The sequence below is a fragment of the Bombina bombina genome, chromosome 1 (assembly GCF_027579735.1).
Source record: "Bombina bombina isolate aBomBom1 chromosome 1, aBomBom1.pri, whole genome shotgun sequence".
Classification (NCBI taxonomy): Eukaryota; Metazoa; Chordata; class Amphibia; order Anura; family Bombinatoridae; genus Bombina; species Bombina bombina.
In genome coordinates, this window is record NC_069499.1 from 294,767,321 (window position 1) to 294,779,587 (window position 12,267).

The 12,267-nt window shown below is 38.6% G+C and overlaps 1 long non-coding RNA gene across 1 annotated transcript; it reads left to right on the plus strand.

Annotated features, from left to right (window-relative positions):
* Positions 1-493: 493 nt before the first annotated feature.
* LOC128637450 (uncharacterized) lies at positions 494-11,827 on the plus strand. The gene is made up of 3 exons (XR_008399008.1): positions 494-529; positions 3,221-3,308; positions 11,657-11,827. It is a non-coding gene; the product is annotated as an uncharacterized LOC128637450 (long non-coding RNA).
* Positions 11,828-12,267: the final 440 nt, after the last annotated feature.

The window sequence follows — 12,267 nt, forward strand, 5'->3', positions numbered from 1 at the left end:
TTTCAGTTCAATATCGAAATGCACCCATGTGGTTTCCAATTTTGCCTGGAATATCCCTTTAACTTCTATTACAAAATGTACTTTACTCTCGCTTGGTATTTGTTGAGAACAAAGCTAAGTAGGTTCAGGAACATGCACGTTTCTTCAGCACTTCATGGAATCAGCATTTGCAGCAATAAACACTATTGCCAAGTTTCCATATAGTGCTCACATGGATGCTCATGAGCCTACCTAGATATGCTCTCATGTAACAGAGCTAAGTTTTATAACACAAATAAATTGTAAAGTTAGTTTTTTATATATATATTTCATGCTCTATCTGCATCATGGATGCTTAATAAGGGCTTTCATGCCATTTGAATACATTATGAAGGCTTGTGTTGTTTTCTTTACTGCCTATGGAGTTATGGAAGTTAGAACTACGCACAGCAGCAGTAACACATTATGGATATAACATTTCTCTTTCTTTGTGTTTCTTTTCTCTGCTACAGATGTTCATTTGGACTCTCAGGAGAGGAATGCAGTGACAGTAAGTATCTGAGTATATTCATTCTACTTCTGCAGAGCATCTTTGTCCCCTAAATGACTGTAACTTAACATGGTCTAAATGTGCTTTATGTTTATCAGATAAGTCTGAAGTTTATATTATATTGTATTTAATTATATGCCTCTGTATATATCTGATGAAGAAACACTTCCCTTAGGACCTCTGGCTATAAACAGCTGATAATATTGTAAATGCAAATTATTATGTGCAAAGACGTTAAACACATAATTCAGTTCAGTTACGGACCAGCAATGTGTAGTACTGGCCTGAAATAACCAGTAAATACAGTAGATTTGCATAATCAATGAATGCATAATAACAAGACAATGCAATAGCACTAAGAAGCCGATTTACTATTCCCTGAATGGGGCCAACTCGCCCTGTTTCCGTACGAGCCTTCAAGTTCGCTGGAAACAGGAGTTAAAAAGCAGCGGTCTTAAGACCGCTGCTCCATAACCGGATCCGCCGTCTCTGAGCAATTAACCCGATTGAATATGATTGGGTTGATTGACACCCAACTGCTAGCGGCCGATTGGCTGCGAATCTGCAGGGGCCGGCATTGCACAAGCAGTTCACTAGAACTGCTTGTGCAATGCTGAATGCGACAACGTATGCTGTCCACATTCAGCGATGTCTGGCGGACATGATACGCTACAGCATATAATGTCCGCCAGACTTTGTTAAATTGGCCCCTTATTCTGAACCTCAAATGAGAAGTAGATTTTTTACTGACAAATTTCAAAAGTTATGTCTATTCCCCTCCTCTTGTATCGTGTGAAAACGATCAGCCAATCAGAAATGCATATACGTATTTTCTGTGAATTCTTGCACATGCTCAGTAGGAGATGGTCACTCAAAAAGTATAAATATAAAAAGACTGTGCACATTTTGTTAAAGGAAGTAAATTGGAAAGTTATTTAAAAGCATATGCTCTATCTGAGTCATGAAAGTTTTAATTTTGAATTGAGTGTCCCTTGATGCTAAACATGGCCACTGAGCCAGTCAGTGGCAAGCATATGTGTGTAGCCACCAATTAACACTTGTGCCCAGCTCAAGGATCAACATGTATTAATGTGTCAGAGCTGACTTTAGCTATGTGTTGTTTAAGCCCTTTGCTGAAGTTATACACAAAGCTCTAAGTAAGCTATAGTGCAATAAGACAACGCTATAATGAATACAGCATGTTCTAATAGCGGTTGTATTGTCCCCTTTGATGGGGACAATATTAAAGGGATATAAAACCCTACATTTTCTTTCAGATTCAGAGAGAACAAACAATTTTAAACAACTTTCTAATGCACTTTTATTAATTAATTTGCTTTGTTCTCTTGGTAACCTATATTGAAAATCATACCTAGGTAGGCTCAGGAGCAACAATGCACTACTGGCAGCTAGTTGGTGATTGATGGCTGCCCATATGTCTCTTTTTATTGGTTCCCCCAATGTGCGCAGCTAGCTCCCATTAGTGTATTGCTGCTCCTTCAACAAAGCATAACACGTGAATGAAGCAAATTTGATAAGAGAAGTATATTGGAAATGTTTTAAAATTGTATTCTCTATCTGAATCATGGAATAAAAAAATGGGTTTCATGTCCCTTTAAAGGCAAACAATCATACATTGTTGCAGAGTTTTTAACAAAATCAATAAATGTAATACAAAATACAAACATTTAATAACTGGATTTACTGCATTAAAAAAAGACATTAAGGTATGTTTAATATATACATAGTCATAGTATATGTCAGCAATTAAAAGGGACAGTCTACTCCAGATTTTTTATTGTTTAAAAACATAGATAATCCATTTATTACCCATTCCCCAGTTTTGCATAACCAACACTGTATTAATATCATTTTTACCCCTGTGATTACCTTGTATCTAAGCCTCTGCAGACTGCCCCTTTATTTCAGTTTTTTTTACAGACTTGCATTTTAGCCAATCAGTGCTGACTCATAAATAACTCCACGGGAGTGAGCACAATGTTATCTATATGGCAAACATGAACTGACGCTGTCCAGCTGTAAAAAACTGTGAAAATGCACTGAGATAAGAGGTTGCCTCTAAGGGCTTAGAAATTAGCATATGAGCCTATTTAGGATTAGCTTTCCAACAAAGAATACAAAGAGAGCAAAGACAATTTGATGATATAAGTAAATTGGAAAGTTGTTTAAAATTGCATGCCCTATCTGAATCATGAAAGTTTACTTTTGACTAGACTGTCGCTTTATTAAAGGAACAGGCATGCTGAACATTTAATTTGAATCCTGCCTCTTCTGAGCATGGGCAGAAGCAGACTTCCTGGCTCACTCTCATCATCAGGGTCACCCTTTCTGTGACCAATAGGCCACTTTTTTGCTTACCTATCCAATACTACATTTCCATATTGATGCAAAATGGAACATTGTGTGCTCTTCTTTCTGTCACCCTCTCCAAACTTACTTCCATGTATAACCTTTCCAGTTTTAGTGTTATTGTTTTCTTATACCAAGACTTTCCACCTTTCTTCCATGTATACCTCCTTTTCAGTTTTAGTGTTATTTATTGTTTTTTAATCAAGATATTGCTTTAACTGTATATTTAGCATTTACTTAGAGGATATCATTGCACATTCCAAGTCAATTTTTTCCTCATGAAATTTGGCGCTGCCATAAAGTTTTATTTCTTATCCCTAGATTCTTTGCTTATCCTGGTAATAGTTGCAACAGTTGCTGGAGTATTAATTATCCTTACTATTGGAATAATTATTGGACTTTCAGTGAGGTGAGTTATTAGCATCCCATTAACTATTTGTCATGGGCTATTATAGTAAGAAATATTAAATTTAGCAAAAGCCCAGAGTAAGTCCAGATACATATGGATGGCATAGATTTCCTTTGTTTGGAGTGTGTTAATCAGGGTATGATATAAATAAATATATATGTTGTCACATATAGTTTATTTTAACAATGACTCAAACAAAATAACCAGTAAAACACTTACGGCCAGATTACGAGTTTTGCGTTATGAGTGGCTCGGTAATAACTTGCAAGTTATTTTCACCGCTCACCTTTAATAGCGCTGCTATTACAGGTTTTCCAAAAATATGGCAGCGTTGAGCTCCATACCGCGCACAAATACCTGCACTGCTTTGAGCTGGTTTTACGTACACGTGCACGATTTCCCCATAGACATCATTGGGGAGAGCCAGCTAAAAAAACAACTAACACCTGCAATAACGGAGCCCCATTGATTCTTATGGGGAAAAAATGTATGTTTAAACCTAACACCCTAGCATAAACCCCGAGTCTAAACACCCCTAATCTGCTACCCCTGACATTTTCGACACCTACATAATGTTATTAACCCCTAATCTGCCGCCCCCAACATCGCCGCCACCTACCTACACTTATTAACCCCTAATCTGCTGCCCCCAACGTCAACGCCGCCACTATACTAAAGTTATTAACCCCTAAACCTCTGGCCTCCCACATCACTAACACTAAATAAATATATTAACCCCTAAACCTAACCCTAAGTCTAACCCTAACCCTAACACCCCTAACTTTAATATAATTAAAATAAATCTAAATACAAATTACTATTATTACCTAAATAATACTTATTTAAGACTAAATACTTACCTGTAAAATAAACCCTAAGCTAGCTACAATATAACTAATAGTTTTATTTTTATTTTACAGGTAAGTTTGTATTTATTTTAAGTAGGTAGACTAGTTAGTAAATAGTTATTAACTATTTACTAACTACCTAGTTAAAATAAATACAAACTTACCTGTAAAATAAAACCTAACCTGTCTTACACTAAAACCTAACATTACACTAAAATTAAATACATTAAATTAACAAAATACATTTATCTAAATTACAAAAAATAATAAACACTAAATTACACAAAATAAAAAAGAAATTATCAAATATTTAAACTAATTACACCTAATCTAATAGCCCTGTTAAAATAAAAAAGCTCCCCCAAAATAAAAAAAAACCCTAGCCTAAACTAAACTGCCAATGGCCCTTAAAAGGGCCTTTTGCGGGGCATTGCTCCAAAGAAATCAGCTCTTTTACCTGTAAAAAAAATAATACAAACAAGCCCCAACAGTAAAACCCACCACCCACACAACCATCCCCCCCAAAAAACTACCTAAAAAACCTAAGCTCCCCATTGCCCTGAAAAGGGCATTTGGATGGGCATTGCCCTTAAAAGGGCATTTAGCTCTTTCACGTTGCCCAAAGTCCCTAATCTAAAAATAAAACCCACCCAATAAACCCTTAAAAAAACCTAACACTAACCCCCGAAGATCCACTTACAGTTTTTGAAGACCGGACATCCATCCTCATCCAGCCGGGAGAAGTCTTCATCCAATAGGATTGAGCTTGCATTCTATTTGCTGATTGGAACAGCCAATAGAATGCGAGCTCAATCCTATTGGCTGATTGGATCAGCCAATAGGATTGAAGCTCAATCCTATTGGCTGATTGCATCAGCCAATAGGATTTTTTACCCTTTAATTCCGATTGGCTGATAGAATTCTATCAGCCAATCGGAATTCAAGGGACGCCATCTTGGATGACATAATTTAAAGGGAAACTTCATTTTTCAAGAGCCATTGAAAGAAGAGGATGCTCTGCGCCGGATGTCTTGAAGATGGAGCCACTCCGCATCGGAAGGATGAGGATAGAAGATGCCGTCTGGATGAAGACTTCTGCCCACCTGGATGACGACTTCTTGCCGCTTGGATGAAGACTTCTCCCAGCTGGATGAGGATGGATGTCCGGTCTTCAAAAACTGTAAGTGGATCTTTGGGGGTTAGTGTTAGGTTTTTTTAAGGGTTTATTTGTTTTTATTGGGTTTTATTTTTAGATTAGGGACTTTGGGCAACGTAAAACAGCTAAATGCACTTTTAAAGGCAATGCCCATCCAAATGCCCTTTTCAGGGCAATGGGGAGCTTAGGTTTTTTAGGTAGTTTTTTTTTTGGGGGGGGTTGGTTGTGTGGGTGGTGAGTTTTACTGTTGGGGGTTGTTTGTATTTTTTTTTACAGGTAAAAGAGCTGATTTCTTTGGGGCAATCCCCCGCAAAGGCCCTTTTAACCCCTTAATGACCACAGCACTTTTCCATTTTCTGTCCGTTTGGGACCAAGGCTATTTTTACATTTCTGCTGTGTTTGTGTTTAGCTGTAATTTTCCCCTTACTCATTTAATGTATCCACACATATTATATACCGTTTTTCTCGCCATTAAATGGATTTTCAAAATATACCATTATTTTCATCATATCTTATAATTTACTATAAAATTTTTTTATAAAATATGAGGAAAAAATGGAAAAAAAAAACACTTTTTCTAACTTTGACCCCCAAAATCTGTTATACATCTACAACCACCAAAAAAAAAAACATATGCTAAATAGTTTCTAAATTTTGTCCTGAGTTTAGAAATACCCAATGTTTACATGTTCTTTGCTTTTTTTGCAAGTTATAGGGCCATAAATACAAGTAGCACTTTGCTATTTCCAAACCACTTTTTTTCAAAATTAGCGATAGTTATATTGGGACACTGATATCTTTCAGGAATCCCTGAATATCCATTGACATGTATATATTTTTTTTTAGAAGACATCCCAAAGTATTGATCTAGGCCCATTTTGGTATATTTCATGCCACCATTTCACCGCCAAATGCGATCAAATAAAAAAAATTGTTCACTTTTTCACAATTTTTTTCACAAACTTTAGGTTTCTCACTGAAATTATTTACAAAAAACTTATGCAATTATAGCATACATGGTTGTAAATGCTTCTCTGGGATCCCCTTTGTTCATAAATAGCAGACATATATGGCTTTGGTTTTGCTTTTTACTAATTAGAAGGCTGCTAAATGCGACACGTGTATTATGCCCAGCAGTGAAGGGGTTAATTAGGGAGCATGTAGGGAGCTTCTAGGGTTAATTTTAGCTTCAGTGTAGTGTAGTAGACAACCCCAAGTATTGATCTAGGCCCATTTTGGTATATTTCATGCCACCATTTCACCGCCAAATGCAATCAAATTAAAAAAAAAAGCTAAATTTTTCACAATTTTAGGTTTCTCACTGAAATTATTTACAAACAGCATGTGCAATTATGGCACAAATGGTTGTAAATGCTTCTCTGGGATCCCCTTTGTTTAGAAATAGCAGACATATATGACTTTGGTGTTGCTTTTTGGTAATTAGAAGGCCGCTAAGTGCTGCTGCGCATCACACGTGTATTATGGCTAGCAGTGAAGGGGTTAATTAGGTAGTTTGTAGGGAGCTTGCAGGGTTAATTTTAGCTTTAGTGTAGAGATCAGCCTCCCACCTGACACACCAGACCCCCTGATCCCTCCCAAACAGCTCCCTTCCCTCCCCCACCCCACAATTGTCCCCGCCATCTTAAGTACTGGCAGAAAGTCTGCCAGTACTAAAATAAAAGTTTTAAAAAAAAAAAATAATAATACATTTTTAGCATATTTACATATGCTACTTTGTAGGATCCCCCCTTAGCCCCCAACCTCCCTGATCCCCCCCAAAACAGCTCTCTAACCCCCCCCCTCTGCCTTATTGGGGGCCATCTTGGGTACTGGCAGCTGTCTGCCAGTACCCAGTTTGCAAGAGAAATGTTTTTTTTTTTAATTGTTATTTTCTTTTTCTGTAGTGTAGCTCCCCCCCCCCCACAGACCAATCCCCCACCCCCTGACTAATGTATTTTTATATAAATAAATACTATTTTTTAAAACTTTTAATGCATCATTTTTCTGTAGTGTAGCGGTTCCCACCCGCTCCCTCCCTGTGCACGCGCCCGCCCCCGCCCTCCCGTGCACGCGCGCCCGTGCGCCTCTCCTCACACCCCCGCCTATGATCCCGCCCCCCTACACATCATCAGGGCTATCGATGGCCGCCACCCGCCTCCCGAACCGGCTCCCACCCACCAACGAATTTAGCCGGTGATGTCCGGTGCAGAGAGGGCCACAGAGTGGCTCTCTCTGCACCGGATTGCTAAAAAAGGTAATTGCAGGATGCCTCAATATCGAGGCATCACTGCAATAACCGGAAAGCAACTGGAAGCGAGCAGGATCGCTTCCAGTTGCTTTCCAGACCAAGGACGTACGCCACACGTCCTCGGTCATTAACTGTATTTTTTTTGAGGACGTGTGGCGTACGTCCTTGGTCGTTAAGGGGTTAAGGGCTATTGGCAGTTTAGTGTAGGCTAGGGGTTTTTTTATTTCGGGGGGCTTTTTTTATTTTGATAGTGCTATTAGATTAGGTGTGATTAGTTTAAATATTTGATCATTTCTTTTTTATTTTGTGTAATTTAGTGTTTATTTTTTTTTTGTAATTTAGTTAATTGTACATAATTAATGTAATTTATTTAATTTTTGTGTAATGTTAGGTGTTAGTGTAACTCAGGTTAGGTTTTATTTTACAGGTAAATTTATTTTAACTAGGTAGTTAGTAAATAGTTAATAACTATTTACTAACTAGTCTACCTAGTTAAAATAAATGCAAACTTAGCTGTGAAATAAAAATAAAACCTAAGATAGCTACAATGTAACTATTAGTTATATTGTAGCTAGCTTAGGGTTTATTTTATAGGTATTTAGTTTAAATAGGAATTAGTTAGGTAATTTTTATTTAGATTTATTTTAATTATATTAAAGTTCGGGTTAGGGTTAGACTTAGGGTTAGGTTTAGGGGTTAATAACTTTAGTATAGTGGCAGCGGCGACATTGGGGGCGGGACAGATTAGGGGTTAATACGTGTAGGTAGGTGGCGGCAATGTTGGGGGCGGCAGATTAGGGGTTAATAAATGCATGTAGGTGGCGGCGACATTGGGGGCAGCAGATTAGGGGTTAATAATATTTAACTAGTGTTTGCAATGCGGGAGTGCAGCGGTTTAGGGGTTAATATGTTTATTATAGTGGCGGCGATGTCCGGAGCGGCATATTAGGGGTTAATATTTTTATTATAGTGTTTGCGATATGGGAGGGCTTCGGTTTAGGGGTTAATAGGTAGTTTATGGGTGTTAATGTACTTTGTAACACTTTAGTTATGAGTTTTATGCTACAGCTTTGTAGCGCAAAACCCATAACTACTGACTTTAGATAGCGGTACGAATTTTGTTGGTATAGGCTGTAACGCTCACTTTTTCGCCTCCCAAGCAAAACTCGTAATACCGGCGCTATGGGAGTCCCATTGAAAAAGGACTTTTTGAAAGGTGCGGTAGTTACGTTACGGCCAAAAAGGTGTGCGGTACAGCTATACCTACAAGACTCGTAATAGCAGCGATAGTGAAAAAGCAGCGATATGAGCCATAACGCAAAACTCGTAATCTAGCCGTTAGTTTTCTGGCTACCAAAGAAGGCCCTAAACCACTGAGGGGTGATTGCATCTGATCGTCGACCATCTTGTTTTCTGTTTGTGATTAATAAAAAATATGGTGCAATGATATATACTATCAAGCTAGGGCTGCTACCCGCAGATGTCTACCAGCTTAGAAGAAGACAGCAAGTTTGTTGTGTTTTCCCTATGTCTCAGAAAAGCTCAAATGTAATTGTGTTTTAACCCCTTAATGACCGCAGCACTTTTCCATTTTCTGTCCGTTTGGGACCAAGGCTATTTTTACATTTCTGCAGTGTTTGTGTTTAGCTGTAATTTTCCTCTTACTCATTTACTGTACCCACATATATTATATACCGTTTTTCTCGCCATTAAGTGGACTTTTTAAAGATACCATTATTTTCATCATATCTTATAATTTACTATAAAAAAATTATATAATATGAGGAAAAAATGGAAAAAAACACACTTTTTCAAACTTTGACCCCCAAAATCTGTTACACATCTACAACCACCAAAAAACACCCATGCTAAATAGTTTCTAAATTTTGTCCTGAGTTTAGAAATACCCAATGTTTACATGTTCTTTGCTTTTTTTGTAAGTTATAAGGCAATAAATACAAGCCCCTTTTTTTCAAAATTAGCGCTAGTTACATTGGGACACTGATATCTTTCAGGAATCCCTGAAAATCCCTTAACATGTATATATTTTTTTTCAGAAGACACCCCAAAGTATTGATCTAGGCCCATTTTGGTATATTTCATGCCACCATTTCACCGCCAAATGCAATCAAATAAAGAAAATCGTTCACTTTTTCACAATTTTTTTGACAAACTTTAGGTTTCTCACTGAAATTATTTACAAACAACTTGTGCAATTATGGCATAAATGGTTGTAAATTATTCTCTGAGATCCCCTTTGTTCAGAAATAGCAGACATGTATGGCTTTTGTTGTTGCTTTTTGGTAATTAGAAGGACGCTAAATGCCACTGCGCACCACAAGTGTATTATGCCCAGCAGTGAAGGGGTTAATTAGGGAGCATGTAGGGAGCTTCTAGGGTTAATTTTAGCTTTAGTGTAGTGTAGTAGACAACCCAAAGTATTGATCTAGGCCCATTTTGGTATATTTCATGCCACCATTTCACCGCCAGATGCGATCAAATTAAAAAAAACGTTAAATCTTTCACAATTTTAGGTTTCTCACTGAAATCATTTACAAGCAGCTTGAGCAATTATGTCACAAATGGTTGTAAATGCTTCTCTGGGATCCCCTTTGTTCAGAAATAGCAGACATATATGACTTTGGCGTTGCTTTTTGGTAATTAGAAGGCCGCTAAATGCCGCTGCACATCACACGTGTATTATGTCTAGCAGTGAAGGGGTTAATTAGGTAGCTTGTAGGGAGCTTGCAGGGTTAATTTTAGCTTTAGTGTAGAGATCAGCCTCCCACCTGACACATCACACCCCCTGATCCCTCCCAAACAGCTCCCTTCCCTCCCCCACCCCACAATTTTCCCCGCCATCTTAAGTACTGGCAGAATGTCTGCCAGTACAAAAATAAAGGGAATCTTTGTTTTTTTTTTAAAAAAATTGTATAGCATATTTACATATGCTGCTGTTTAGGATCCCCCTTAGCCCCCAACCTCCCTGATCCCCCCTCAAACATCTCTCTAACCATCCCCCTTTGCCTTTTTGGGGGCCATCTTGGGTACTGGCAGCTATCTGCCAGTACCCAATTTGCAGAAAAAAATGTTGTTTTTTTTTATTTTTCCCCATTTTTTTTCTGTAGTGTAGCTTCCCTCCCACATACTAACCCAACACCCCCTGATATCGCTTTTTATTTTTATTAATTTTTAGGTTTTAGAACCCTGATGAGCAAATCCTTTTTCTGTAGTGTAGCGGTTCCCACCCGCTCCCTCCCGTGCACGCGCCCGCCCCCTCCCTATCGTGCACGCGCGCGCCCGTGCGCGCCCCCGGTCATCCCCGCCCACGATCCCGCCCCCCTCCACATCACTGGGCCCATCGATGGCCGCCTCCCACGTCGGCTCCCACCCACCAACGATACCGGCCATCGATGTCCGGTGCAGAGAGGGCCACAGAGTGGCTCACTCTGCATCGGATGGCCATACATGGTTATTGCAGGATGCCTCCATATCGAGGCATCACTGCAATAACCGGAAAGCAGCTGGAAGCGAGCAGGATCGCTTCCAGCTGCTTTCCACACCGAGGACGTGCAGGGTACGTTCTCAGGCATTAACTGCCTTTTTTTTGAGGACGTACCCTGCACGTCCTCGGTCATTAAGGGGTTAAACAAGCATATGTTGTATGACAATTATGGCCTCACACAGAGAAAAGTTGTTTTATCTTAAACCCTGACTTGATAGAAGAGCATAATAACATTCACCTTTCATTATGTACCAGTGAAATATTTAAGCCTAGGCCATTAGGCACATTTTTAGGGGTAGTTCTATGTAATTATATCTTTTCACTTGTATGCTCTCCAAATGATTTATTTATCAATTATATTACAAATCCATGGTCCCTGGCTGTCTACCAGCAGCCGTGACCAATGTGTGCTTCTCTTGCCCCCAGTTGTGAGAAATGTATAAGATAAAATAAAATCCGCCATTGAAAAGTACAAAAGATGAACGTTCTAACTACTTCTCATTTTCAGGCTATCTCACTAAAGATGAACTACTGATCTAGAAATAAAATGTGCTAATTGCAACTCTTTTTCTTTTTTCAAACAAAATGCAGGATGAAAAAAAATAAAAGTTATAATGAGAGGGCTCAGTTAATTAATAAGGATATCAGTGGCAATGGTCCTGCTACTGGTGGTCTGTTTCCCAAAGTGCAAGCCAAAATAGATCAAGGTCATGTGAACAGAGCGGCCAGCCCATATGAATTCACAGATGTATACTCCCGCAACACTCCCAAACCTGATTATGATGAGGTAGGTACAGCTGTAATATAATGTAATATGATGTAAGACAAGTACTGATAATACTTCTCTGGGAAATACAAAATAAAAAACTAGAATAAACTATTTTTTCTTATAGGACCCCTGGTATGAAATGTCAAAGAGGGGCAGAGACTAATGAGATTTGGTACCTGAAGGAAGTTTACACAAAGCCATGACTGTTAGCAGGAAACTTGTAAAAATGAATATGATGGTGTTGTTATTTTATAGCAGCTGTGTACTTATTAACAATCTGACTGAATACACTGAGCGGATTGCATGTGAGATGTGTTGTCAGTGCTAAGTAGACATTGCTCTTATGGTCCTGTTTTATGCACTTTGCCCTATCATTGGAATAGAAACTACTTCACTGACCAGGAAACTAACCAGAAAAATTAAGACTGTTAAA